Here is a 26,268-nt window from a genome sequence, read left to right on the forward strand (position 1 = left end):
GCATCCAGGAGAAGGACACAAAAAAGAGGGCACAGGATGGGGCAGAGAATAGGGCAGAGCAGCCGGGGACTGTGGGACTCCTCAGCAATGAGAGTGTTTATTTTTGTGATCCTGAGTCACTGGCTTCACAGGCTTGCCAGCTGCAGGGTTGTGTCACTCTCGATGTTGACATGTGGCCTGGAGACAGGAAACTTCAGAATAGAGGAAAGGTGGCTTTTAAATAACAGCCACCACCAATGGCAATATGCTGACCCAGTCATGGGATCAAGACTCATTCATTGGCAGGCTCTTTTTTTGTTTTTGTTTTTGTTTTTTTGAGATGGAGTTTCGCTCTCTCGCCAGGCTTGAGTGCAGTTGCATGCTCTCAGCTCATTGCAGCCTCCACCTACTGGGTTCAAGCAGTTCTCATTCTCCTGCCTCAGCCTCCCAAGTAGCTGGGATTACAGGTGCACACCACCACAACCAGCTAGTTATTGTATTTTTAGTAGAGACAGGGTTTCACCATGTTGGCCAGGATGGTCTCGATCTCCTGACCTCATGATCTGCCTGCATCGGCCTCCTAAAGTGCTGGGATGACAGTGTGAGCCACCGTGCCTGGAGGCAGGTTCTTTAGGCAAAGGATATTTGTTTCAGAGTCCTAGACAGCCACACTTAGGTGACTAACTCAAGTGTGGTTGTGTGGGATTGAGTAGTGTAGCTTTCATTTTTTGTTAGGAAAAAGTCTATTATATATTTGCCATTTTAAAAGGCCTAATGTCAGTGCTATTACTTTATAACACACATATATACTTACATATATTCTTTGGTATGTGTCAAATATTATATCAAAAATATTATGTGCTGGTAGGAAGTTAAAGTAGCCATACCTTTTCCTATTCTTCCAAGTCCCGCTAAAAATCCTGGACACTACATGTAAACAAAATATAAGAAACACCTAAAAGGTGGTAGAAGGTTGTCAGGTTAGGGATTTCAGGACCCAAGGAATAACACAGTGATGAGTGCTCTGGGTTTTCTGTTGACCTCATATGTCCCAGACTTGGAGCTGAAGAACCTGCCAACCTGAAAATGCCAAAGGGCACAGATAAAAATAAGAAAATTAATAAAAAATAGGTGAGTGCAATGGCTTATGCCTGTAATCCCAGCACTTTAGGAGACTCAGGTGGGAGGATCACTTGAGGCCAGGAGTTCAAGACTAGCCTGGGTAACATAGCAAGATTCCCATCTCTATTTAAAAGAATAAAAACAAATAAATATTAATAAAGAAACCAACAAAAGTTCACTCTCACTAGCCAAAGGACGAAGAAAGAGGCAGAAGCCCTTTAGACAATAACTACTTTTTGCTCCAGTCAAACACTTCAGAAAAGACTGTTTCTACTGCCATTCACGCCCATGCTAGCAAAGTTCAAACGGGGGACCTGAATTTCCACCCCATCCCCATCTGACAGCAGTGAGGTGCCCCTTCCACACCCCACTGAGAAGACATCAGGGGAGGCCTAACGGAAAATCGGGACTGTCTCTTCTGCCCAGAGATCACAAAATCATCACCCTGTGCTATCAGTGGAAGTCAGTCACATGGAAAGGAATAATGAAGGGCTCTTACACCTCCCAGCCAGGGAGGAATCAGTGAAGGGCCAGTGAGAATCCAGGACTGTCCCACCCACCAGGTAATAATAAGGACTTCCCCCTCCTTCAGTGTTAGTGGAAGCTGAGTGGGAAGTCTGGACTTCTGCTCCCACCTGTCAATAATGAGATGGCATCTTTGCCTTTTTCTGCCACAGGATGTTAGAGGAAGTCGTCTAACATAGAGCATTAAGATTCAGAGACTTATCACATGGTACCCCTAAAAATCCAAGTTTCAACAGAAAATCACTTGTTGTATCAAGAACCAGGAAGAGAGCAAGCTGAATGAAAAATAAATAAATAAAAGAAAAAAAGAATATCAACGATCTATAGACGCAACACCAAGAAAGTGTCCGGATGGTCTGACAAAGACTATAAAGAGCCGTCATAAAAGTGCTTCAGTGCTAGTTACAAACACACGGGAAGCAAGTGAACAAATAGAGAGTCTAGCAAAGAAATACAAAATCTCAGCAAAGAAATAGAAGATACAAAAAAAAAATGAAAAATGTTGCATGAAAAAATACATAACCAAAATTTAAAAAATAATTCAGTGGATGAGTTCAATGGCAGAATGGAGGAGAAAGAGAAAAGGATTGGTGAATTTGTAGACAGAGCAATAGAAACTATACAATCAGCAAAAGAGAAAAAAAATTCACTGAAAAATGTGAACAGAGCCACAGAGACCTGTGGGACTATAACAAAATATCTAGCATTTGCATCATATCGGGAGGGAAGGGCTGAAAATGTGCTTGAAGAAATAATGAATGAAAATATCCCATATTTGGCAAGAGACATAAAGTGACAGATTTAAGATGCTGAATGAGCTCCAAATGGGAAACATCCAAAGGAATGAACAAGTCACATCATAATTAAACTTCTGAAAATTGAAGGCAATGGAAAACTCTTGAAAGCAATGAGAAAGAAACAACAACTTACCTATAGGGAAGACCGCTGAATGATAGGAGATTTCTCATAAGAAACCATCGAAGCCAGAAGAAAATGGCACATTTTTCAAATGCTGAAAGAAAATAATGGTCAAGTCAGAATCCTACATCCAACAAAAATATTCAGGAATGAAGGGGGAATCAAGACAAATCAGATGAAGGAAAGTCAAGAGAATCTGTTACAAGCAGAGGAACCCGAAAAGAATGGTTGGAGCAAATGCCCTAAACAGAAAGCCAATAATAAAAGGAAGAATTTTAGCACAGGGAAAGGAACAAAGAACATGGTGAGCAAAAATATGAGTAATTATATAGATTTTTCTTCTCCTGAGTTTTCTAAATTATGTTTGATGGTTGAAGCAAAAATTATAATTGGTTTATTTGGTAGATGGAGAAAATATTTAAGACAATTATATGTTCCAGGAGCAGTGGCTCATGCCTATAATCCTAGCGCTTTGGAAAGCAAAGGTAGGACGATCTCTTGAGGCCAAGAGTTTAAGACCAACCTGGGCAACATAAGAAGATTCCAGTCTCCAGAAAAAAAAAAGTTAGGGGTGGTGGTGCATACCTATAGTCCTAGCTCCTTAGGAGGCTGAAGCAAGCGATCACTTGAGCCCAGGAGTTCGAGGCTACAATGAGTTATGACTGTGCCACTGCATTCCAGCTTGAGTGACAGAGCAAGATTCTATCTCTAGAGAAAAATAAAACAAAATTAGACAATTGCAAATAGAGAAGGTAAAAAGGGTGTAAAGGGAAGTTAGGATTCTACATTTCATTCAAACATGTAACATGATGACACAAGTAGACTGGCAATTCATTTTATATAGATACAAATATATAGAGAACATAATACCTAGAGCAGCCACTGAAAATTATCAAAAGAGATATACCCAAAACACCATACATCAGTCAAAATCAAAATGCAATTCTAAAAAGTGTTGATGGAACCCATAAGAAGAAAGAAACAAGAAAATAGATAAAGGAAAAATGGAGAATAGAGCAAAAACAAAAAATAAACTGGTAGACAACTTTAATATGTCAACAACTATATTAAATGCTCATGGTCTAAATACAGCAATTAAAAGACAGAAATTGGCAAAGCAAATAAAAAAGCATGAGCTAACTATAGGCTGTCTATAAGAAACTTACTTCAATCATAAAGATGTAGGCAGGTTTTAAAAGGTATAAAAAGATATGTCATGTAAATATTATTCAAGACAAAGCAGGAGTGACTATATTAACTTCAGGTAAAAAAAGACTTCACAGCAAATAAAATGATAAGAAAAGGGCCAATCTACAAAGAAGACATAGCAATTCTTCATGTATCCACACAAAACAGCAGTGCTATAAAATATGTGATATAATAGATAGATGTGAAATGAAGGTAGATAAATCCACAATTATAGCTGGAGTCTTCAACATGCCTTCCTTAACAAGAAGCTCTTAACATAAGAGCTTAGATTAGTGATTTGAGACATTTCCTCTTTTTAAGATAAAGTTTAGATAAAATTTCCCTCTCAGGAGTGCTTTAATTATGTCCCACAAATTTTGAAATGTTATACTCACTTTGGATGTTGCTCTGTTTTTCCACAGGCAAATGGTGAAAGAAACTGTGGTACATCCATGCTGTGGAATATTATTCAGCAACAAAAAGTACTGAGCTCTTGACACTTGCAAAAACTTGGATGAATTTCCAGGGAATTATGTTGAGTGAAAAAGCCAATCTTGAAAGGTTTCATGGTTTATGATTCTATTTATATAGTTTTCCTGAAAAGGATAAAATTATAGAGATGAAGAACAAATTAGTGGTTACCAGAGGCTAATGAGATGGTGATAGTGGAAGGAAAGTGGGCATGGCTATCAAAGTACAAAATGAAATTTTCATGTGGTGGCAAAAATGCTCTATATCTCAACTGTATCAATGTCAATATGCCAGTTATGACATTGTATTTCATATAGTATTCTACCATAGTTTTGCAAGATCTTATTATCAGGGGAAACTGAATAGAGTAGAGAGTATAGGGGATCTCTCCATTATTTTTTACAATTGCATGTGAATCTAAAATTATCTCAAAATGGCAAGTTTAATTTTTAAAAATATGCCATGTTGCTATAGTCCCAGGTACTGGGAGGCTGAGGCAGGAGGATCACTGGAGCCCAGGAGTTGGAAACTGTAGTGTGATATGATCATGCCTGTGAATATCCACTGCACTCCACTGGGCAACAAAGCAAGATCCTGTCTCTAAACATGTATCTATTATATATGTTAATATGTAAACATATATATGTTTGTTATATTTTCCAAAACAGATATATGTATTCATCCAATATAGCCTATTTACACTTATATTGGATGGATATATATATATATATATATATATATATATATATATATATATATTACATTTTTCAAAACATATATCCACCCAATATAAATGTAAATATATATATGTTTGTATTGGGTGGAGATATATATATATATATATATATATATATATATATATCTTATATGTTATATTTTCCAAACATATATATATATGTCCATCATATATATATCCATCACATGTATATGTTTATATTGGATGGATATAAGCATATTGGATGGACATATGTATTTTGGAAAATACAATGTATATGGACATGTATATATCCATCAAATATAAATGTAAATACATAGATTGATAAATAGATAGCTAGATCAAGGGGAAAATAAGTCCCAGGGGTGCTGAGATCTGAGCGCCAGGGATCTGTCCCTTTCTTCAGGCAGTCTTTTTAAGTGCCTAATATAAAACATATGGATACCATATTTATCATTGATTAATTATTCTGGTAGAATCATAGGTGTCTTGTAATCATCCAGTTGTTCTCAATCCTAGCTGTAATATTAGAATCACCAGAAGTGGGGAGAAAGGTTAAAGAATACTGACAGCAAGGGCTTTATTCTCTCTTCCTCAATCAAAGTATTAATTTATTTAGTCTGCTGTGAACCCAAGTGTCAGTATCTTTAAAATAATTTTAAAAATCAAACTTCAAAAATACACAGAAATAAAGAGAAACGTGTGATGAACTCCCTTGTAGCTGCCCATCATTCAGCCACAATCATTATCAGCATTTCTCCAATCCTATTATGTTGATTACTTTCTCCAGAGTTTTTGGTGGTGGTGGTTAGAGTTTTAGGATTTTAAAGCAAATCCCAAACAAGGTTATAATTTTGACTCTAATACTTCAGCATGCATCTCTAACAGATAAGGACTATGCCTGTGTGTGCATGTGTGTATATGCATGCATATAATGCTGTTATCACAACAAAAAATGAACAATAATTTCTTAATAATATCTGATAACTCAACTGCATGTTCAAATGTCCCTAACTGGCTCAAAAATGCCTTTTTACAATTGGATTATTTGATTGATTGAGTTAGAACCAAGATCCAAACAGGATCCACGTATTTTGTTTGGGTGAGAGCTCTCCAAAGCTCTTCTAATCTGTAACAGTCCCTCTTGTATTTTCCCATTCATTTGTGGAGGAAATCAGGTCATTCGTTTATAGAATTTTCCATCTCCTAAATCTGCTTTACTGCTTCCACAAGGATGTTTAACTTGTTCTTCAGCAGTGACAGTTCAAAAGCTCCTCAAGTGACTCTAATATACACGCATGGTTGAGGGGGATTGGGGAGGAATAAGCTTAGGAGAAATACCTAATGTAGGTGACGGGGGGATGGAGGCAGCAAACCAGCATGGCATGTGTATACATATGTAACAATCCTGCAAGATCTGCACATGTACCCCAGAACTTAAAGTAAAATAATAATTTAAAAAGGCCTGTCCTCCTACTAGACCAAGGAGCAGCTACCATGTTTCCAGCTGTGGTTCTCAAAGTGTGTTCCCCAGATCACAGCTTTAGTATCATGTGGTAACTTACTGAAAGTTCTTTACGCACACCTCCTAATCCCTTCCAGGTGATTCTAATGCACATTCAGGTTTCGGAACCACTGGCTTAGTACAATGCCTGGCACTTAACAGGTGCTCTACTTAACAAGTGTCTATTGACCTGAACTAAACAAGCTCATGCTTCCTCCAGAGGAGCTGGGCAAGTCTGATGATATTATCTTGAGCTACCAATAGAGTCCAAGCCAAAGACCATCAGGGTTCTTCTCAAAATCCTATAGAGAGGCACTTATGTGTACCAGCAGGCATTCCCTCACGTTGTCCCTCCCCTCATGTTAAAGGAGACTTTGATCTTCTTTAATAATAACTGTGCTCAAGGTTATAAAACTTGATTCCTCCTTTGGCTGTAAGGAGCGAGGCATGACCAGCCCCTTCCATGTGAGGTCATCATCCACAATGCTTCAGTGGTCCTGCGGTTTGCGTTTCCCTTGACTCTAGTTTGGTTGGTCTCATTGCTTAGTCAACAAGAAATAAAATGCCAGGAGCAGTGGCTCATGCCTGTAATCCCAGCACTTCGGGTGGCCCAGGCAGGCAGATCACCTGAGGCCAGAAATTTGAGACCAGTCTAGCCAAAACAGTGAAACCTTGTCTCTACCAAAAACACAAAAATTAGCTGGGTGTGGTGGCTGGTGCCTGTAACCCCAGCTACTGGGAGTTTGAGGCAGGAGAATCGCTTGAACTTGGGAAGTGGAGGTTGCAGTGAGCCAAGATTTCGCCATTGCACTCCAGCCTAGGCAACAGAGTGAGACCCTTTCTCAAAAAAAAAAGGAAAGAAAGAAAGAGAGAAATAGGAAAGAAAGGAAATAAGGAAGGAAAGAAGGGAAGAAGGAAGAAGAAAGGAAGGAAGGAAGAGAGAGAAAGAAAGAAAGAAAAAGAAAGAAAAAGAAAGAAAAAGAAAATTTTCTGGCAGGGTGAAATGGTTCACGCCTGTAATCCCAGAATTTTGGGAGGCTGAGGCAAGTGGATTGCTTCAGCTCAGGAGTTCCAGATCAGCCTGGGTAACATGGTGAGACCCTGTCTCTACAAAAATCACAAAAATTTGACCGGGTGTGATGGTGCGTGCCTGTAGTCCCAGATACTCAGGACGCTCAGGTGGGAAGATCCATTGAGCCTGGGACATCGAGGCTGCAGTGAGCCGTAATCACAGCACTGCAAAAATACAACATTTTGTTTCTACAAAAAAATACAAAAATTTAGGCGAGTGTGATGGTGCACACTTGTGGTCCCAGCTACTCAGGAGGTTGAGGTGGGAAGATCCATTGAGCCAGGGAGGTTGGGGCTGCAGTGAGCCATGATTGCAGCACTGCACTCCAGCCTAGGTGACAGAGCAAGACCTCTCTCACTAAATAAACAAATAAGTAAATAAATATATGATTTCTCTTCTTTCCCTAAGCCCAAGACATTTTACTTTGGAAGATTTACCTTTCACGTGTGCATGCATATGTGTGTTTGGGGACAAAAACTCAGAAGAGAATAAATAAAAGTCAGCAGGAGCCTTAGCTAGAAATCCAGCTGAGTTCCACCTGGACCCAGAGGATGTCTGTGGCTATTCTCTTTGCAACTTCAGCTTGACCAGCTCTGATTTTGTGGTGCGTCCTTCTGGATCAGGCTCTGTTTCTATAAACTCTTCCTGCCCTCAGCCTGTACTATTCCTAGTCCAATCAGGTTTCACTGGTCAATTCATACTTCTTGTCTTCATGACTGCTTACCCTGCACTGGTCCTTACTTGTTCAGTTTTCTGTTTAACTACCTCTATAGCTCCCTAATAAAGGAAAATCCCCCTTCACCCTTCTTCCATGTTTAAAATTACCTTTTTGGAGGGGAAAAGCTGGAACCTGATTCGACAAGAAAGCATGATATTCGAAACTGCAGTTGAAATGTTGTTTGTATGGCCGGTATACCTTGTAGCAGATGTTGGTGTCTTTCTGGGTTCTCTGGGATACTCTATACATATACACATTGACCTATAGCTATAGATATATTATATACATTTGGTTACATTATAGAGTAAAATACTGAAAGTGGCCTGGAGATAGGAGAAACATGTAAGTCAAGAAATGTGCAAATTTCTGTGCAAATTTCTTCCTTTTTTTTTTTTTTTTTTTTTTTGAGATGGGGTCTCACTTGTTGCCCAGGCTGGAGTGCAGTGGTGAGATCACAGCTCACTGCAGCTTCAGCTTACTGAGCTCAAGTGACCTTGCCTCAGCCTCTTAAGTAACTGGGACTACAGGTGCACGTCACTGTGCCCAGCTAATTTTTTTTATTTTTATTTTTATAGAGACATAGTCTTACTATGTTGTCCAGGCTAATCTCAAACCCCTGGCCTCAAGTGATCCTCCCACCTCAGCCTCCCAAAATGTTGGGATTACAAGCATGAGCCACTGTGCTCAGCCAGTTCTTCCAATTTATTTAAGATCTTTCAGAAATGATCAAACCCAAGTTTAGAACCTCTAAAGGCAGATATTAAGTCTTCCTAAAAGCTAATGATGTTGGTAAAATAAGAAAAGTATCAATCTTAAACCTTTTATTCTAAGACAGCAGGTAAAGAAGCCCCTAAGAATTTTAGAAATGCTAGGCTTATCAAAATATCTTCATATGGAAAAATACCTAACCAAGCAATCAAGGTAAATTCTAGGGAATAAGCTTCTGGTTTCAAAATGCATTTTCTTAAATAAGATAGATTATTATTTAATAAATTTTCTGTAAAGATAATTCTTAGTTGTAATGATGATAAGCTCCATGACAGTTAATGCTGGTTCCACTGTGCATTACACACCAAGAAACAGGGTGAGGAATTATGCTTCCAGGGAATTTCAGCAATTGTGGACCTGAGAGCAATTTCAAAAAGCACCTATGAGAGCCAAGGGAAGATATCTTCCCTCAAGAGGAGGTGAGTAAGGGTCTACTGGGTCTCTGCCTGTGACTCCCACAGTCATGGTCTTCCTTTAGAGCTGGGAGTCAGGAAACCCGGTTAATTATTTCAAACCAAGGCCTGGTTCAGAAACCATAAAATAGGGGATAGCCCTGCTCTCACACTGGATTGTTAGAAACAATTCACTGAACAATATCCTTTTCACTTACCACAGTTCTTCTGGCAGAGAGAGAGAGAGAGAGAGAGAGAGAGAGAGAGAGAGAGAGAGAGAGAGAGGACTGCTCTCCTCTGAAATTATCCTTCCACAACAGTATACTATCTTTCCCTAATAAGGCTGTCCACACTCTCAGACAGAATTAGCCACATAAAGCTGTGCAGCTATTCAAGTTCTCTCTGCCACAGAATGCCCGACACCAGGACAACAAACATCTCTTTATATGTTTAGTGATAACAATGTTTATCTACCATTCAATCACTTCTCTTACATCTTACAAAAAAAAAAGGCCCTGTTCTTGGTAATGATCCTGGCTTGAATTTCTCCAAACCAAACATGGGAACTCAAAAGTTACCACCAATGCTGTCTGAAGTTATAGCAGGCTTTCCAAAGATGCCTATTTTTTCCATTTTAAAGCAGAAGATAACAAATAGTGAGCGAGGCATTCATCTGGAGGTGGTGGTAGCAGAAGAATGAGTTTAATCTGGCCAGGGGCCTGGAACTAAATCCCTTTTCTCCTTCAAGTGGCATTTTATTATGTTCGAGGTGCATTCCCTTTCTGGTTTGTCCCAAACTAAATTGAGAATGGAATGCACTCCAGTACAAACAGAACCCAGCTCACTCAACAATAAAATTGGGGCTGGGCCTGCCGGTAACATATTGCAGTGCTATAGTCAAAAGTCTTTCTGGAGGAGAAAGAAAAAGCCAGCATCATTGTTGATATGTATGAAAACCAGGGGTTGTTCAAGGCTGCAAATCCATCCTTTTCCTTCCCTGCATTCTCCTGGTGGAGAGGGGTGCTTTGGTGATGCAATCTGATGAACTCTCAAGGGACAACTGTCTGGGAGAACTCAGGGAGCAACAGAGGGGAAACGTAGTTGGGGATAGAAGGAGAGAAGAAAAGCGAAGAGATTAAGGCTGGAGAAGGCAGCAGGTAGGGAATGGTAGGGAATGTCTTTCCATAGGAGTTACTGAAAAGATTTGAGAGAGATTTTTCCCATTTAAAGACTCTGGACAAAGAACAATCTGTTTTTCCTTTCCTTAAAAGAGACAGGTGTCTTAGGAGGACTTTAGTCTGAGAATAAAGTCTTTTGCTAATTCTCAATCATACAAAGAATATTCACTTGTTAGGCCAAGCGGAAGATCTTCCAGAAGGAAGTAATAAACACTAACGGAGACTAAGAAATCTCTGTGATCTGGTTGGCATGGAATGTCCTGAAAGAAACTGACTTGGGCATTGGGACCACTGAGAGTTGAGTTTTTAGGTAAACTGGTGGGGTAGCCACAGAAAAGTCACTTGAAGACTCTGTGACTCAGTTTCTCCACCTGTAAAATGAGGGACTTGTCCCCAACAATCTAGGATTCTTCTTGAATTCAATTCCATGACACCGGTCACGGTGAAGACCCAGCCCAACAAAAGGAAGATGCTGTTTCTCCCAGAACCCTGCTCAAGGAGCACGTCCCACTGCTGTGAAATGGGAGACATTGAGGTTCTTCCAAACATCATGAAACCCAATTGATGCTGCAGGAGATCAAGGCTCTACAGCAGCCTTGGCTTTGGCTTTTGCACTGAAAGCTTAGATGGAAGAGACAGGCTTTTCTTCTGTGGTGTGAGCTCCAAACCCGATCCCACTTGCTTAGTAATGCCATGCTGAAGTGATATAACTATTAAAACGATGGTGATAGTAATGATGATGATGATATTATTACTAAGAACCACAGCTAACACTTGATGAACAATTACTATGTGATGAGCCCCTTTCTAGGCATCTTACAGGTATTAAGTCATTTGTCCTTTCTACAGCTTTTGTCTTCAGTTTTACAGATGAAGATACTGAGACACCAAAAGCTTGGGTAACTTGAGTTAGACCAGGCTGCCATTCAGCTGTGCCACTGTAATTTGCACTCCATCAAGCAACTGAAGTCAACTCTGTTCCTTCTTATATACTACTTTGTGATATCTCTTTTTGTCGTCTTGTACTGCATCTCTGCTTCACCTCTTCAGGGGCTCCATGTTGCCTCGGTTATAAGATGAAAGCCAACCCTTGGTAAGGAGCATCCTCTGAGTGGATCACGCTCCCTCCCTGCCCTGTTTGCTTGCCTAGTAACCAATCCACCTCCACGTCCATCTGGCGAATTCTTGCTCAGTCTTTGGGTCTTGCACAGGTCTTTGCTATGGTTTGAATGCATGTGTCCCTCCAAAATTTGCATGTTGAAAATTAACTCCCAAAGTGATAGTATTAGCAGTAGGGCCCTTGGAGGTGGTTAAACCATGAGAGCTCTGCCCTCATGGGAGGGATTAGTGCCCTTATGCCAGGGCTTGTGGGAGAGAGTTTACCCCCTTTTTGTCTTCTGTCCCTTTCAGTGTGTGAAGACAAAGCATTTGTCTCCTCTGGGGGACATGGCAACAAGGTACCATCTTGGAAACAGAGAATGATCCCGTACCACACACCAAATCTGTCAGTGTCTTCATGTTGGACTTCTCAGCTTTCAGAACTGTGAGAAATACATTTCCATTATTTATGAATTATGCAGTTGGTGGTATTTTGCTATAGCAGCAGGAACAGAGTCGGACACCCCTCTAGGCAGACTTTTCTGAGTCTTCCAGGTAGAGGAAGCACTTCTTTCAATGTTTCCCCACATTCTCTCCATATTTGACCACCTCTCTGTGACCTATCTGAGCTCACAGTACTAGTACGGCCTGTCTGTGTCCCATCCGTTTCCTCGCTGGACTGGGAGTTGCACTGGATCTTATATATTTTTGTCTTTCCAGTATCTTAGGCATAGTAGGCTTTCCATAAATATTTGCTGAATCAAATTATATTACTATGCAGTTGTGGATTTACATGCCTTCCCAAGGTAAATTTCAGATCATAAACCCTTGGAAGGCAGACATAAATCCTGTATGGTACATGTCCTAGAGCCAGGAGCACTGCTGATGCTAAGTGAATATTTGTTAGCTGGTTGAGTAAATAAACAAGTACTTTCTGGAAAGGCTTTGATATAAAATAAGTAAAAAGGAAATTCTGATCCAGTTATCAGGAGAAACACCCAATTTAAGGGATACTATCCAGAAAGGTAACCAATGAGCTTGAAATGGTGGGCAGTGAAAAACGAGGACAGTGTTTCAGAAACAAAGAGCAACTAAAACATTGAGCAAGGAATACTGTCTTTTGGATTAGGAGAAGAAACTAATGAATGTAGCATAAATTGATGTTTGTGCAATGAGAAATCTGTCTCCAAATTTCCTTTTCCTTCTGTGGTTGTACTGTTTACATTAAACCAAAATAACTGATGCATTCATGCCATTGACTGTTTTTTCTGCTAAATGCTAAAAAAGATAGCCAAATGTGGTAGTTCAAGACCAGCTTGGGCAACAAAGCAAGACCTCATCTAAAAAAAAAAAAAAAAAAAAAAAAAGCCAAGAAAAAAAATGCTTCCAACAGTCTACAAAGACAAACATACTTTCTCTACTATCTCTTTGTTCAGTTACTTTTAAATAGTTCTACAGAATACAAGGTGTTGAGATTTCTGGCCATGAAAAAAAACTCTTCACAATCCATGGATACAAATCTTGGAAAGTTAAGCAAAACCACAGAGGAAATGTTTACACAATAATAGATTCCTTATTTTCTTTTTCTTCAGGACTTAAATTTTTAAAAAAGTAACTCTTATTTTCTACCTGTGTTATTTAAAAGGAGACTTCAGAGTAAGATTTTCTTACAGGACCCCAACTTAATCAATTACTCCTTAGAAACACCTCACTCCCTGAAGATGGTCTCAAAATTTGGTTGGGAGTCTGTTGGTGCTGTGGCTTTTAGGTGGAAATGACTCTGTGGCCCCTTTATTTATTTCTTGTTTACTTCAAAATATACAGTCCTGGAGGAAAAGAGATGAGCAAATCCAATGTGTGTTTTAAATATTTTCATAATTGTTTCTGTATGTGTTTCTGGAAAGGGACATATTTTGTGAAAGAATAGTCACGAATATTACTGGCAGATAGAATCCATCTGGAAAAGTGTTTAAAATTCATGGACATTTTGTCTTGACAGGGGTTGGTGGTCTGGCCCTACCTTTCCAGAGGAGGAAACTGAGGCCCCTCAGGGGCCTTACAGAGGAGATACCAGATGCAGGCAGAGTGGGAGTCCCATCCAGGATTCCCAGTGCCCAGTCCAGGGGCCTGCTCATAGTGCTGTGACCTCGCAAAACATTTCTGCTTGTTTACTGTGACTTTGAAGGAAATCCCTGGTTTAGGAAAACTCCTACACTGCGGAGATTCTGTCAAAAAAGATCGTAGATAATAAATCTACTTTACAGCATGTGCATTGTTGAATGGCAGGAAATGGAGAGGAAGAGGTACAGAGTGAAGCCAGGAATGGAAGAGCACCTGAGCTAAATAAATAAAAAATTTAAAAAAATAACCCTTGGCTGGATACAGTGGCTCATGCCTGTAATCCCAGCACTTTGGGAGGCTGTGGCGGGCGGATCACCTGAGGTTGGGAGCTCAAGACCAGCTTGGCCAACACAGTGAAACTCTGTTTCTAATTAAAAAAAAAAAAAAAGAAAGAAAGAAAAAAGAAAAAAATTAGCCAGGCATGGTGGTGTGTGCCTGCAATCCCAGCTACTTGGGAGGCTGAGGCAGGAGCAGTGCTAGAACCTAGGAGGTGGAGGATGCAGTGAGCAGAGAACATTCCAGCCTGGGTGACAGAGTGAGACTTTTTCTCAAGAAACAAAGCAAAACAACTGCCCGGCGCGGTGGCTCAAGCCTGTAATCCCAGCACTTTGGGAGGCCAAGGCGGGTGGATCACGAGGTCAAGAGATCGAGATCATCCTGGTCAACTTGGTGAAACCCCGTCTCTACTAAAAATACAAAAAATTAGCTGGGCATGGTGGCGCGTGCCTGTAATCCCAGCTACTCAGGAGGCTGAAGCAGGAGAATTGCCTGAACCCAGGAGGCGGAGGTTGCGGTGAGCCGAGATTGTGCCATTGCACTCCAGCCTGGGTAACAAGAGCGAAACTCGGTCTCAAAAAAAAAAAAAAAAAAAAAAAAAAGAAATAAAGCAAAACAAAATCTTATAGGGACTTTTTAGAACACTACTTTAAATCATGTTTGTTTGTTTGTTTTTTTTTAAATCAATTGTCCTTTTTTAAAAAAGGACAAATCACCCATTGATTTAAAAAAAAAAAAAAAAAAAAAGATGGTTTCTCTAAGCCATATAAATCATAGAAAACTGACCAAATAAATACAGCATAAAGTTGACTGGGAAGGATGAAATTTGGAAATAGATGTAAGGTAGATAAAGAATGCTCATGCTGGACCTGAATAGCATAGGTTTAAATCTCTTGCTACAATGGAAGCATTGAAAAGGATTAGAAATGAATTATGTACAAACGGGCAGAAAAGGCAAGAAGATATCTGCTCCAGGTAAGATAAGGCAGAAATTAGAAAGCTCGAGTATCAGGGGTATAAGGTGTGATTTTAAGGACTCTCTGGAAGGCCCTGGCCTGATGAGAGGTGAACAGCTCCCTGCATGGGAAGTCTTTGCTTGTGTCACTAGATGATCCATCTCAACTGTCCTGTATGGTAACTCCATGGAAAATGGAACTCTGAGCTCAAGTGATTTGCCTGGCTTGGCTTTCCAAAGTGTCGGCTTTCAGGCGTGAGTGAGTAGCCTTCTTTATGTCCTGCCTGACATGTCATTGTTCAGAACTTAATTACAGGAATGCAAGGGAATGTGGCAAGTACAGCCTTTCCATCGGGTGCCTTGCAGCCCTTAATAACACCTGTCACTAGATTTCTAGATAATGGGTACAATCTTGGCTGTAAGAGTCATCAGTGCAAATTGTATTTACAGCCATGGCGTTGGACAATGACATGGTCAGCGGAGGGAGGGGCGCCAATCACAGAGGTACGCACCCACAGCTGTAACGTGCCTCAGCTCACAGAAACGTGGAGCCTAAGAGCCGGCTTCGCTTGTATTAGTCATTCTTTGTCTTATTCCTGGGCCATGCATTTTCATAGCCTGTGTTTTTCCTTTTTCTTTTGACCCACTTTACCCTTATACAATCTAGTTGTTTTATGCACTCTTTTAAGAAGGCTTTCTAGAACATGACGGTGTATAAATAAAGAAAAAAAGCTTTGATCAGTCTTCCTCTGTCAGAATGGGGAAAGACGACAAAAGAAGTAGAAAAAGAGGAAGCAGAGGAAGGGAAGCGGCAGGAAATGAGTGGAAAGCAAACTGAGTGACTGAGGAGATTTTTGTTGGGGTTGGGGAGATGCCTCAGAGCTGGTGTATTTACCTGAGTCATCTGGATGCACTGAAACCCAGGTTCAATTTGAAGGATTTCTGTCTAGCCAACTGCTTCCTGGGGTCTGTCCAGAGAGTTACCAGAAGGTAATCTTGGACTAGAAGTGATTATTAGGTGGGCATAGGCAGTTGTTGTTGGCAAAGGAAATGCATTTCTTTTTGCTTACCTGTGACCAGTGATTTAGCCTCATGGAAGAAGCTCTGAATGATAGAAACTGAAGTCAGTGCCACACATGTAATTATATAAAGAACTTTGTGATTGTAGCTCAGGCAGTGGTCTGGGCTTCAGACTTCCTCTGTCCTCACTGATGATGGCTGAAACTGAGGGTTTCAAAGTCTCTGGTTGGTGCCTAGAATTACTCTATGGGCACAGAAAAGTGAGGAAATACTCTGGATTCAAAGAAAAATGCAAGAAGTGACAGTTTTTGAGGATATACACTGTGACGCTTCATGTTTGTCTTCCTTAAATGTCTTCATTGCCACCATTAGTAAGTTCCGAAAACAGGTAATCCTGTTTTGATTCCTTGACTCAGTGGGCATAAGATGTTGGCTCGTTGCCCTAGGTCCCAGGGTATCCAGTGAAGCAAAAACACCTAGGGCTACAGCTGCACTTCCCTGGGCTGCAGGGGCCGGAATCAGAAGGGCCACAGGAAATCGGAGAAAATTCACTTCTCTTAAGCTTCTCACTACTTTCTCCAAAGCAAAGATGGGAGGGCTGCTAGCAGGACAGTGTGAGTTCATACAGTATCATGGTGCAATTGCAGAAAGCATGCTTTCTCCTGGCAGGTGAAGCCCCCATGCAGAGCTCAGCATGTGGTTAGTGGAGAACAGGCTGGATTTAGGTCCCCATCCTCCCTCTCAGAGAGTATCCCTGCAGAGAAAATAAACCACACACCCACCTGTGGTAGCATTGGCTGCTACCTACTTCACACATCCCGCCTGAAATGGTTTGACAGCGTCCCCACCCAAATTGCATCTGGAATTGTAGCTTCCATAATTCCCACACGTTGCAGGAGGGACCCAGTGGGAGGTAATTGAATATGGGGGAGGGAGGATGTTTCCCCCAGACTGTTCTCGTGGTAGTGAATACATCTCTCAAGATCTGATATTTTTATAAGAGGTTTCTGCTTTTGCTTGGATCTGATTTTCTCCCTTGCCTGCCACCATGTAAGACGTGCCCTTTGCCTTCTGCCATGATTGTGAGGCCTCCCCAGCCACGTGGAACTGTGAGTCCATTAAACCTCTTTTTCTTTATAAATTACCCACTCTCTGGTATGTCTTTATCAGCAGGTAAAACAGATTAACACACTGCCTGTCGCTATTGGGGCACCCTAATGCCTCATGCTCTCAGCGTGGCAGCCTCTGAAGCAGAGTTTAGTGTGTAGCATGTGTCTGAGGCGTGTGCTTGAGATCAATTCCCATGGCAGGGAGAGAGGAGGCAGGAGACTGCAGAGGGATAAGTCAAGCTGCGATGAAGTCTGATGACGGCCCTGGAACTAGAATGTTTTACAGACTTGGACCAAGCTGGTCAGGCCTGTATCCCCCTGTGGTGTGGGGTAAAGCTGCTCTGCAGCTAAGAGGAGTCCTCAGTGTGTGTGTGGCGGGGGCTGACAGCTGATGCCCAGCCACCAGCATGCCCAGCGGGGGGTCAACAAGTCTGCCCATGAAGGGGGATCTAGAAGGCATGTCACAGTGTCCGCTATACCACCCCAAGGCTACCCTTTAATAGCTGAGTTTTCTGTTTCAAGACTGCCTTGATATTAAATTTCATCCGAGTTCTACAGTATGCCAAGATTTGAGGGGCAGGATTAAAAAACCACCCTACTGTCAAATGCCTTAGGCATTGCCTAACAATGATAATCCGAGAAAGCTGTTTGTTTTTTTTAAATTGCATTTTAGGTTTTGGGGTACCTGTGAAGAACATGCAAGATTGTTGCATAGGTACACACATGGCAGTGTGACTTGCTGCCTTCCTCCCCTTCACCTGTATCTGGCATTAGAGAAAGCTGTTTTTACCCTAGTCTCTCTCAATGTTGACCCCAAATTAAGCATAATGACAAAAGAAATGTTTGGGAATGTCCGAAAAGTCCAGAAAGGGAAGAAGCCTGCTGGATGCATTTTGCAGGGATGTCAGTTTATTGTCCACATTCTTTGTGGGCTGTATCTTCTCCAAGGTCCTCATGCTGGGGAAACCTCAAGGGAATCCCATATCCAGCTTCAGGGGAGGAAGCCCCGTGAGAAACACCGTAAGATGACACTGTACCTCCCTCCATGATGATGGAGGTCATGGAGGGAGGTACAGTGTCACCTTATCCCAGGAGGCCTTCAGCAGGTCCCTGGAAACAGGAGCAGGGGACAGGGGTGAGGCAGGGTAGGGAGCCCTGGATCCCAAGCCAGACTGTTCAACCAACCTCCGGCCTTGCTGCCCATGAGCTCTGCAGCCGTGGGAAAGTTCCTTAACTGTTTCATGCCTCAGTTTCCCCATCTGAGAAATTAGGACTGATAGTACCTACCTTGGAGTGCTCCTGCCAGGATGAACGCACATGAATCCCGTGGAGAGGGCCTGACTGTCGTGCACTCAGGAGCTGTGGCTGCAAGAAAGGAGCAAGAAGGAAGGATCCCCTGAGTCTGGGGGTTTAGACAAGGCCAGTCCCTTCCCCACGGAGCTAACTTCCTTGGAAGAGAGGGGCCCATGGGTTCAGCCTCAAACAGAAACATTCTGGGAAGCTCTCAGATGCTTCCATGTAATTGTTTAGCCAATTAGAAGTGATCAAGAAGGAAAGTTTTGCTCTAATAAACAGCAATTTGTGAACGGTTTTTGGTTCTGGGGAAAAAAACATCAATATTGTTATTAATGCTACAGAGAAGCAATGCCCCACACCCTGAATCAGAACTCTAATTTGTAAACCTCACAGACTCACCCTTGAAATTCCTGTTTTATTGAATTGCTCTCTGAAACAAATTTTTAAATAACGTTTAGTAAACCAATGTAAGAGGAAATAGAACCGCTGAAACCTTAGAGGTGGGACACTCCTGCAGTACCAAGACAGCCTCCCTTAATACTTCAAAGCTGTTCACCAGAATCCAACTACTTGGGTTCTCGTCCTGGCTCTGCCTCACACCAGCTGTGTGGTCTTGGGCAGCTACTTAACCTCTCTGAGTCTCTGTCTCAAATATGAAATGGAGATGACAATACTAGAACTTTACACATGACTTATGATGAGACTGGAAGCAGATAATGTGTGTAAAGCCACAGCAAACACTCATTAATTAGTACTACGTAGGAATATACAAAATGAAGAGTAAAATATAAGGTATGAAGAAGAAAGCTTACGCGTACACACACACACACACACACACACACACACACACACACACAGTGCTTACTGCATTTGTACCCTATAGTAGAAACTATTAGGTAGGCTATGCTTCACTTACAAAACCCTCTAAATCTCAGTGGCTTATGTGAGACAGAGAGAGAAGAAGGGGAGGAGGAGGACAGTTATAGAGAGAGAGAAAGAGAAAAAGAGAGGGAGAGAGGACGAGAGAGAGAAAGAAGAGATAGAGCTAGAGAGAAGAGAGAGAGAAAGGAGAAGACAGAGAGATAGATAGAGAGGTTTCTTCTTCATAAGCCATGTCGAGCACACATTGCTGGGTGGAGACAGGTTATCTCTCCAGCTACAGTTGCAGAGAGGAAGAAGGAGGTGGAGAAACACAAGCTTTCTTTTCATAGCACACCAGCCAGAACAAGCCACACGGCCATGTCCAACTTCAGGGAAGTGGGGATATGATATTCACCCACTGCCCAGAAGTATGGGAATCAGATATTGGACAATAACAATGAGAAGCACATGCCCAGAAACAGAGATCAACCTCTCTCTGGAATTTCCCCAGGCAATTTTTGTGGCTCAGCACGTGGGCGAGAAGTGAGTCTCCTCCTCAGATGGAGGACACACCCCTACTAATGACCTCTCAGGGGCATCCCTATTTTCTGTCCTGCCTGGAATCTGGGTGGTCTTGGAAGAAGTGTTTAACAGTTACTGATGACTATACAGTAATGCTGTTCAATAAGCTGTATGTTTAGTGAAATTCTTGACTTCTAATTTTTTGCTGTAATTTTTACTCAATGAGGTTCTCACTGTTAGAATTCGTAGAAGAGATGCTGAGGACTTGATCAACAATTTCTAATGTGACATTTAAAGCAAATAGAAAGCTAGGCACTCTTAATAGCCAGGGCTCACTAATTTTTACCTTTTAAGATTCATCTTAAATCCTCTCAATTTTTATTTTATTTTATTTTATTTCATTTTATTTTATTTTATTTTATTTTTTGAGAGAGGGCCTTGCTCTGTCACCCAAGCTGGAATGCAGTGGTGTGATCATAGCTCACTGTAGCCTCCACCTCCCGAGCTCAAGCAATCCTCCTGTCTCAGCCTCCCAAGTAGCTAGAACAGGTGGCCACCACCAAGCCTGGTTAATTTTAAACTTATTTTTAGTAGAGACAGGCAGGGTCTTTCAGTTGCCCAGGCTGTTCTTGAATTTTTGTGCTCAAGCAATCCTCTCACCTCAGCCTCCCAAAGTGCTGGGTTACAGGTGTGAGGCACTGTGAGCAGCTTTAAATTTTTTTATATCATGAATATATCAAACATAAGGAAAAGCAGAGATGATAGTACAGTGAAAGCCCTTTTTATGGAGGCTTGATATCATCTCTCCACTGCATTCTTCTTTATCCATCTCTAAAACCACAGATATTTTCTTACATAGCCATAATGCTGTTATCACACATAATAATTTCTGTTGTTATCTTTTTTTGAGTGAGTAAGTATAACATTTATTTGGGCAGCGTCCATTCCCATAAAACAAGATGGCTGGAACATACAGCAGCTCCTCTGACAGCTCCCGTACTCCTGGCATTGTTAGGAGAACATTGCCGATTGCAGTGAATTAGCTCCCCTAGATTTCTTCTCCCCCACACGGAGCCTACTGAGTTGAGGCGGAGCATGGCAGATCAACACGCCTTGGTGAACAAACAGCCAGCAAAGCCGCGTTGGCTAAGATTGACACCGCTAAAGTAGGGAGAAGGGCACTTGGAACAGGGCGCACACACATTCGAACGCATAAACCTACTCCAGATGCTACCAGATCAATCTGTAAGTGTTGCTGTGAGCCTACAGATTCCATTTAGGAGTCAGCTATGGAAATGAGGTCAGAGTGACCCTTCTTGCGTTCCATTAAATGTAACCATGTTAAGAGCTTCTTTCCACCGGAATGCATTAGTAGGGCACTCTTTGTATGTAGAACTTCACTTTGAATTTATTAAAATAAATGGAAATGCTTGTTTCAGCTTGAGGATTGCGTTTGGAACATACTTTGCAAAATGTACTCTACACCAGCTCACTGGTCAGAAAATGATCACCCTACTCTGAAGGACTAATAATAATAATTTAATTCTCACCGCAACCCTCTCTGATATGATTATTCTTTCCATTTTTCAGCCAGGAGGAGAGACGATGTAGTGGAGGTCAGAGCTCAGACTCTGAAGCCAGAATGCCTCAGCATAAATCCCAGCTGTGCCACTTACTAACTGTGTGATGCTCTAAAAAAATATACGTATGGGGCTGGCTGTCCTTTGATACCCAGTCTGTTATAAAATTTGCTAATTGTGTTAAAAAATTTTTGAAGTTGGTTTGTTCTAAGTAGGATCCAAATAAGGTCTACAAATTGCTTTTGGTTCTTGTTTCTCTTAATTCTCGTTCGAACTAGAAAAGCCCCGTATCTCCCCTATGCCATTGATTGATGGCAGAAATTGGGCCATTTGCCCTAGAGAATGTCCCACCCCCACACGGGGCTGTTTCCTTCCTTGCTGTATCATTTCCGTTCTCCTTTCCCGCTGTCTCTCCTGTCCACAGGAAGTTAGCTCTAGATGTTTGGTTTCGTTTAGAGTCACCTTTTTTCGCAAAGAGATTGCATGGGTGGTGCTGAATCCTTCCTATCCCATTCTATGAACACATGCATGATGTCCTGTCGCCCACGAAGCTTGAAGCTCAATCAAGTTTTGGGGGTAGGCAGTAACAGCCTGAGTCCTGTTGTAAAATTCCTCGCCTGTCTGTCATTGATGACTTGGCTCCAAGCAATCATTTTATTAGAGTTTATAAGAGATTGTTTCTAGAAATTCATTACCCTTTCACATTCATTTGGTGAGATTCCTTCCATACAGTGAATGTGTTCACATCAATGAGGGCTGTTTGGATACTCTCAAATACTGTTCATACAGGAAAGGCTAGGGAGATGCTTAATTTTTTCCTCTGAACTGCTCATTTTCAGAGTAGGGATTTGGTGCCCTAGTTAATTGCAGTAGTGTCCAAAGAGGTTTCTTGTTTGTTTGCATTTTTTGCTGGGGTTTTTTTGGGTGAAGGATAAAGACTCTCAAATAATGATGATGATGATGATTGATATGGCTAGACTTTGTGTCCCCACCCAAATCTCATCTTGAGTTAAAATCCTTGAATTATCATTGTAATCTCCATGTGTCAAAGAAGAGACCAGGTGAAGGTAACTGGATCACAGGGGCAGTTTCTCCCATGCTCTTCTCATGATAGTGAGTTCTCACGAGATCTGATGGTTTATAATGGACTTTGCCCTCTTTGGTCAGCACTTCTCCTTTCTACCGCCTTGTGAAGAAGGCGCCTTGCTTCCCCTTCACCTTCCGCCAAGATTGTAAGTTTCCTGAGGCCTCCCCAGCCATGCAGAACTGTGACTCAATTAAACCTCTTTCCTTTATGAATTGCCCAGTCTCAGGTATTTCCTGATAGCAATGTGGGAACAGACTAATACAATGATAAACTAATGTTTTTTTTTATATAATCACTGTGTTTCAATCAATTGCACTCACAATCCTTTTCACACCCACAGTGTTCCATCTTTGACACCTGGGGGTCATTTCATATTGGTGTCTGTGTTGGTTTCACGTGACCCATCAGTCTCCAATGGCTTCTTTGCTTCATGGCCCAACAAGGTGTCCCAGCTCCTCTTGTGTTTCCTTCCCTAGACTTGAGAGCAGCTGTTCCTTCCAAGAGCCTTGCTTCCTTCTACTAGGCCTGTTGATTAAACTTTAAAACACAAAGTATGTGTCTCTTTATGTGCATTAGCCTGGACCTGCAAAGTGACACCTATGTCTATACCCCGGCTCCAAAGCCTCCTACATGGTGGCTGGCTCCATTTCATCCCAAAGGTCTGGAAGGGATGAGGTTCCATAGTTCCCTTATAAAGTCCCTTGGATTCCAAATGTGGAAATTACTTTATTCTTGGTATTTCCCTAACACAGCTGTGAGTCTGAGAACTGACAGATGCAGTGAGATGCAAACCAAGGCATGAATTAGTCAAAGAGAGACGCGGGAGTGCAAGCTCACGGGGCACAGAGGCCAAGGAGAAGTGAGACTTACAGGCAAGGATCAAAATGCAGGTGTCAGCCCTGAAAGACCATCCCCCTTTCTCTGGGAATGTCACCCTCTTACAGGAGAATGCAACTTCCAGAAAAATTCTCAGCAGAGAGGGAGTCGGGGAAGCCCTGGCTAGGATCCTCTGAGAACACCCACACCATCAATGTGGGGACAGACGGCACAGACAGGTCCCCTCGTGTCTGTAACTTTCATCTCCTGCCCTGGGGAAAGACAGACGAACTGCTTCCATGAATGAACCAGTAAATGTTCATGCCAAGTTCCCCTGAACATGAGCAAGGAGAAATCCATACAAACTATAAATGTCAATAAACCATTTGCCAATGGATTCTTGAATCAATAAATGCTAGGAATCCAGGGAAGGAGAGCCCTTCTGAGATGCAGCATAGCCTTTCTAGTTGAATAAGGAAAGATGGAGGTTTGATTTCACCTTTCAGACCCTCACTCAGCACCATGGATTGCCTTTCACCCAACATTCATCTCTTCTTCCCCTCATCTTCCCACTGGGATGGAAATAATCCTCCACTCTGCAGTGGGGTGCTGGTGTAGACTGAGGATTGAGCATCTAGCTAAATTTAAGCTCTGGGCTGTCGGCCATGCACTGAGCAATGCTGTTCAATTAGCAGATCTTTCCTTTGTAAACCATGTGGTTGACTGCACAGTTTGTTTGAGTCCCTGCCATCAAACTAATTTTTATATGGGTAGTCACTGCTCAGTGTTCTGCAAGTCATTTCCCTTGCTTGAGACCATACAAGGTTAGAGTTCTTGTCTACTTCTTTCAAGGTTCAGCTAACTTGTTGCTACAGGTTTTCACAGACAATTCAAAGGAACCCAGAGTTCCCAGGAGAAGAAATTCGGGTAAATCAAACCCCTGGTTGACGTGCAGAAGAGGGAGAATCTCGGTGAGTTTACCCAGGTGGGCTTTACAACAGACTTTGCTCCAAAATCCTATGATCGGGCCAAGCCCTGATATTTTAAACAGACAGAAAGTTGGCCGGGAGCCTCCCTGAATGACTGTGCTGCTGATGTCATTTTACACCTGCCACAACCATCTATCTTCTGAGGGTGCAAAAACAAGTCTGAGATGGCTTTGAAGATAAGCACATTCAGGGCGTGCTGACTTGCAGAGAGAGTGAGAGAGAGACAGAGAGAGAGAGAGAGAGAGAGAGAAAGAGAGAGAGACAGAGTGTGTGTGTGTGTGTGTGTGTGTGTGTGTGTGTGTGATCATAGTGCCACAGCGGTGGGGCAGGGTGTATGGAAACCCAAGGAGAAAACAGCACCCAGAAAAGTTGCCTGGGTGGGGGTGGGGTGAATTTCGAACATCGCTCTAGCAGTGTTATTTCTGCCACCTGTATCTGTCTCTCTTCTCCTTCCCTTCTGGGGCCCCCTTCACCAAAACAAATGCCCAAATGTGGACACTGGCAGGGTGGAATAGGTTATTACTGGTCAAACATCAGAGCTGAAGTGACTGCAGAGATAGCCTGGGTGACACAGACCTGACCTTGGGGGTCTCTTTAGGGAAGGGCCCCGTCCCCTCCTTTATCCAGTCGGGAATGTAGTACTTTTGAAGATTACTGGGAAAGAGGTTTTATTCTGAAAGCAGAAGACATACATTCAGCTGGCAAAAAGCCTCCACTCCTGAACTGATAGGAAGAAGTTATGAAAATATTGAGAAAAACAGCTGTCAGGCGATTTCACAGCTACTTTTTGGCCTACCTTTTCCTCCTGCAAGAGGCAAGTTCTAGCAGCCTTCACACTTGTCTTGCATCGCAAATGCCCAAATTGCCGTTGTTATCGATTCTCCAAACTCCTGGCAGGTCTCAGGGGTCCAGGGAAACGTGAAAGGAAGCAGAGACTGGAGCTTGCTTCCAGTACCCCTAGAGCATCATGAGTCCCAGCTGCAACTCAGCTCTTCACAGCTTGCTTGCTGCTGACGTCACTGAGCTTGTTAGCAGCCCCTCACCTGGACTGGAGGCAGAATTACGAATTAGCAGTCACAGGGCCAGGCACGGTGGCTCAAGCCTGTAATCCCAGCACTTTGGGAGGCCAAGGTGGGCTGATCATGAGGTCAGGAATTCGAGACCAGCCTGGTCAACATGGTGAAACCCTGTCTCTACTAAAAACACAGAAATTAGCTGGATGTGGTGGCACATTATGCAATTATAGCTCCTTGAGAGGCTGAGGCATGAGAATTGCTTGAACCCAGGAGGCGGAGGTTGCAGTGAGCTGTGATTGCCCCATCGTACTCCAGCCTGGGTGACAGAGATCCCATCTCAAAAAAGAAATAATAAATAAGTAAAAGAATTAGTGATGATAGGTGCATCCAACCACTTGCCTTCCAGGGCTGCAAGACTGTGCCCCATACCAGTAGAGCTGAGAGCTCCTAGCTCTGTAAACAAGGGTGGCAGGGCCTTGGCAGAAGGGTATCAGAGGTGGGCTCAGTGGATCTCACCCTCTGGTGCCAAGTGCAGTTTTCTGTCTTCTGGGCCTGCTCCACCATAGGTAGTTTCTCCTTGCAACCAGCTCCATGTCTCCATCTTCCTGTCTCCTTCCCTTCCCCTCCTCCTTCCTCCTTCCCTCTGTGTACCTGGGATCATTCCAGCTGGCACCATCTCTGCCTCCCAGACCACCGACTCAATCAACTCACCTAGCGCCAGGCCCTGCTCCCAACGCTGGAGACAGGGTGGGAACAGGGCAAAGGGATCCTGCACTTCCACTGATGTGCGATGTTGGGGCAGACTGCTCATCAGGAGGCAAAGAGGCAGATGCAGTAGCTTCAGGAGGTGGGTAGCGCAGTAAAGATGAAATGGGGAAATGAGACAGAAAGTAATGGTGGAGAGGGATTCATTGTTTTAGTCACTTTGGTCAACAAGGCATTTCTTTTTTTTCTTTTTTTTTTTAGACAGAG

General features: G+C 42.4%; 1 long non-coding RNA gene across 1 annotated transcript; it reads right to left on the reverse strand.

Annotated features, from left to right (window-relative positions):
- Positions 1 to 3,156: 3,156 nt before the first annotated feature.
- Positions 3,157 to 25,242, reverse strand: LOC141585284 (uncharacterized). The gene is made up of 4 exons (XR_012518684.1): positions 25,077 to 25,242; positions 18,417 to 18,494; positions 4,128 to 4,328; positions 3,157 to 3,252 (listed from the first exon to the last, which is right to left on the reverse strand). It is a non-coding gene; the product is annotated as an uncharacterized LOC141585284 (long non-coding RNA).
- Between the last annotated feature and the right edge of the window lie 1,026 nt (positions 25,243 to 26,268).

This window comes from Saimiri boliviensis, chromosome 8 (genome assembly GCF_048565385.1).
Source record: "Saimiri boliviensis isolate mSaiBol1 chromosome 8, mSaiBol1.pri, whole genome shotgun sequence".
Taxonomy (NCBI): domain Eukaryota; kingdom Metazoa; phylum Chordata; class Mammalia; order Primates; family Cebidae; genus Saimiri; species Saimiri boliviensis.